Source organism: Dipodomys spectabilis, unplaced genomic scaffold (genome assembly GCF_019054845.1).
Source record: "Dipodomys spectabilis isolate Male_0828 unplaced genomic scaffold, ASM1905484v1 ptg000205l, whole genome shotgun sequence".
NCBI classification, from domain to species: Eukaryota; Metazoa; Chordata; class Mammalia; order Rodentia; family Heteromyidae; genus Dipodomys; species Dipodomys spectabilis.
Window position 1 is genome coordinate 3496063 of NW_024870882.1, and position 4328 is coordinate 3500390.

At 33.5% G+C, this 4328-nt stretch overlaps 1 pseudogene; it reads left to right on the plus strand.

Moving 5' to 3' along the window:
- Window positions 1-1556: 1556 nt before the first annotated feature.
- On the plus strand, window positions 1557-1653 carry LOC122122172 (annotated as a pseudogene).
- Window positions 1654-4328: the final 2675 nt, after the last annotated feature.

Sequence of the window (4328 nt, forward strand, 5' to 3'; positions counted from 1 at the left end):
TGAGTATAATCAGTAGGAATGCTTCTGAAATATGGAGAAAAACAGTTTGGGACTAGGGAGTTAAAACAATAAACAGAGCAGCAGAGTAAAATCCCTTATAGATTAGAGGAAAACAACATTTTTTTTTTTTTACCATGTGAATTCAGAAGACCAAGAACACTTAGAAAGTATCACAAGTTTATACCGAAAACATTGCATTGATACTTTTTGTATTCTAATATATATTCTAATCCTGATTATTTATATTCCAATATGTTTATTGGAATAAATATCAATTAATCTGTCAAATTATCAATTAATTCCAGTAAGATTCACTGTGTGAAAAATAAAATCAGCACATATGAATATAAAATATATAATTATATATAATATAAGAAAATGTTTTGCATTGTTCTGTTGTGGTAAGGGTATAAAAGACAACTGTTTTAGAGTATTATTCCATTACCTCTACATCAGTTTTTTAGTAGAATTAGAACTAAAGCTTTACCCTTCAGAGATGTACAGCCTAGAGGCAAGAGGAAACACTGTAATTAAAACATTACCAATTTAAGGCCTAATAACGAGGAGAAACATATGAACTTCTCCTGGAGCTATAGAATATATTTTGTGATAGAAAATCAGTGGTGTAAGCTCCTGCCTGGTTGGATGGTAGACAGGCCAGGACATGAGGTAATCACGCATATAAATAATTTTTTCACATTCTTGGCTTTAGCTAGTTTTGAAATGATAGGGTGTAATAAACAATTATATTTTGAAAAAATACCTTCTAGCCTGAACACTTCTTTTTTTTTTTTTTGTCAGTCATGGGGCTTGAACTCTGGGCCTGGGCGTTGTCCCTCAGCTCTTCAGCTCAAGGCTAGTGCTCTATCACTTGAGTTACAGCACCACTTCCGGTTTTCTGGTAGTTTATTGGAGATAAGAGTTTCACAGTATTTCCTGCCTGGGCTGGCTTTGAACTGTGATCCTCAGATCTCAGCCTCCTGAGTAGCTAGGATTACAGGCATGAGCCACCAGCGCCCAGCTTTGTCTGACCTGTTTGTCACTCTATGATCATTTGTAACTAAGATTAGTTTTGCTCCAATAAGACAATTTATGCTGTCAGGGTAAGATGATCTGATTGGTCTGTTCCTACATGGAGCAAGGGTAATGGGTCAGGCAGACATTTGTGCCAGTAAGACCTCATTTGGTAAATTTTAAGCTGCAGGATTTTAGAAATAGCTCTTAAGCATGGCTTACTTTGAGTCCATTACCTCCACAAAGCTAAATCAGTTAATAAATAAGTACTTAAAAATCCATCACCTTTGGACGTAGCTATAAAGGCTTCAAAGTATGATCAAATTTCAAATGAAAAAGACTTAAAATAGTTATTGACAAAAATTGCAAATGTGAGCAATCGAACAAACAATATGTTTTTTCCACCATACACAGAATTTTACAGAAATAAGATGAATAGCAAATATGGGAACAATAAGGTTTCCTTGTTACAAATAGGTAATCTAGAATATATGCCTGTCTTAAGATTGCATCATTAACTACTTAAATTTACAGGATACTACATGCTTCAGCAGCTCCTCTACCCGAATTACAATACAGAGATTAACATTGCTTTTGCACAAGGAAGATATGAAAATTTGTGAAGTATTACATATTTTTCATTCTTCAGATGCAAGAAATGAAAAACCGTTATTAAAAAGTTGATTACAAATATACAAGTGCAATAATACATGTAAATAGTAGAAATAACAGTTATTTTGTCATCAGCATATTCAATCTTCACTTTTTTAGAAAAGCCTTTACATAACATAACCTTTATAAAACTTTTGAAATAAGATAACATTGTCATTTTATCCCAAAGAAATAAAATTCTATAAGGACCTAGGAATTAAAGGAATCTTAAACTGTTTCCATATGGAAAGCAATCTGAAAGGACACATTTATTAATGAACCTATATATTATAAAACAATGTCGAATTCAAACTATTTTATCTAGGAGAGAAAGAAATAGATTATGGACATTATACAAACAATATTAAATATTTTAAAATATACTTTTTTCAGACAAGCACCAGAAATATCTTTAGTTTCTCTACTACTCATTTTAACAGATAAGTTAAAATTATTTCTGATTTAAAAAATCACAAACTCTATAGAAATCATTATTGATGTATACAAACAACTCGAATATGTTTTGACATCAAAGTCAGGCAATTCACTTGGAAGAATACCATGGAATCCATGAATTTTTAAAGTAAGATATTGCTGTTGCTTTGTATTGTGAAAATATTTTGTATGAACAGATGGGACGGACTGGCAATTTTGAAATTTAAGAAACTTTCCCAAGCCATTAGGACTTAGGAGAACAATTTGTACAGCCTTCCACAACTTCAAAAAAGTAGTGATACATACTTATCCCCTTGGCAAGATCAAATGCAGTTTCTTCCAAGTTGTGCTTCAGATCTGGTTTGATATAATGGTTAAATAGAAGGAGATCCAGCGTATCTTTGCTATATCTATTCCCAGCAGCAAGATACAAGGGGGTCAAGAGGCCTTTAGTTTGGCCATTGGTGTCTGCATCATGATGAAATAAAGAAGCCACTCTGGTAATATTCCATGTATAAGTACTGTGCAGGGGTGTCCAGCCATTCACAGTTATTACATGAATATCCGCTTTGAGCCACCAACTCATGGACAATGTCTAAGTGTCCACTGTATGCTTCTCGATGAAGAGGGATATACTCATCGTTATCCCTAGTACTCACATGAGTGACCTTTCTGGAAAGTAGTCTCTGCACTGTAGTAAGGCGATTATTTTCAGCAAAGAAGAAATTTGCTTGAATCCTTCACCATTTTTTTTTCTTGCAATTGATAACATTTCTCACTTTTTCCTCTTGTTCCTCAATTTCATCAGAATTGCCTAACCAGAGAATTTGAGTGCCAGTGAGGATGAGCTGTCCATGTATTTCCCCAATAGTTCACATTGCATGAATTAGTCAGAAAAATCTGGTGAATTTTCTGCATCATTTTTTCACTATTATTTATTTTCTCTTTTTTTCATTTTTACTATTCTAAATTATTCTAACTGGAGAGTAGGGATTTGGTAGAGAGCAGAGGAAAGATTTTCCTCCGTATTCAAAGGGACAGACTGAAAATGAGGACCAGTGGTGTCTTCATGTGCAGCTTATTCTAGAAATGAGAAAATAGGAAATAATGTCTTATATGTAAATGAATTGGGAAATGACAGAGTAGAATGTGAAATGATGCAACTAAAAAATATAAAAGCAAAATAAATTAGGATAATTATGGAGCAATCATATTACCTATGAGAACCATAAGAGGGAGAGAGACAGATGTGCAATGATCTAGCTAGCCACAAAATCCATCCCTCTGATCAAATTATAGAGCAAATAATTTTATTTTTAAAAGAAATGGAAATAGAATTTAAGATCAGATGTCACCATTTTTTAATTATATTTTCATTATCTTAAATACTTGTACAAGGGTATTTCCACTGAACAAATCAGTTTTTTTTAATATAATGGATCTTTATATAACTTTTCCACACCCTTCCAAACCTCACCCCACTCTAATTTTTTCTAGTTTCATACATCTGCATTGAATATTATACCTTCACTCTCTTCCTCCATAACTCTCTTTATTTCTTCCTTTTGACTTCCACTCACATCTTCGAAGTGATAGTTTCCTGGTATTCATTTTGTTGGAGTAAAGTTCAATTTTATAAGAAATTACACCTTTGAAATACTCCTCTGCAAATAGCATGCTTTGGTTAACATTTTTGTGTAAACTTGTATAAATTTCTAGCTTCCAAATATGAGACAGAACATCTGTCCTTTGTGTGTCTTGCTCTGACTTTGTTCACTTAATATATTTTTAGATCTATTCATTTCTTTACAAATAATGTAACAGTCGTCAAAATGGATGGATGCAATCCAATTGTGTATATGTCCCACACTTTCTCCAACCATCATTCCTCCAAAGTGCATCTGGGCTGTTTCCGTAACTAGGCTACGGTGAATTGTGCAGCAGTGAACATGCTTGTGAAAGTGATTTTACTGTAACCTTTTGGAAGAATTCATCACTACCTTTATGGGAGCAATCCCCTAGCCAGTTTTCCAGAATAAGCACATCCCTCCCTTCATCTTCATCACAATGTATTGCAAGTCCTCAAGAACACAATTCCACCTACAGGTCTCAATAAGCTAAAACCACACTGTGCCTATATTTTTTCAATACATTTTTTTCATAATTGTACATATAATTCAGTGAAAACCTTCTATATACTTTCCTAATGTGGGAATGAGGGACATGAC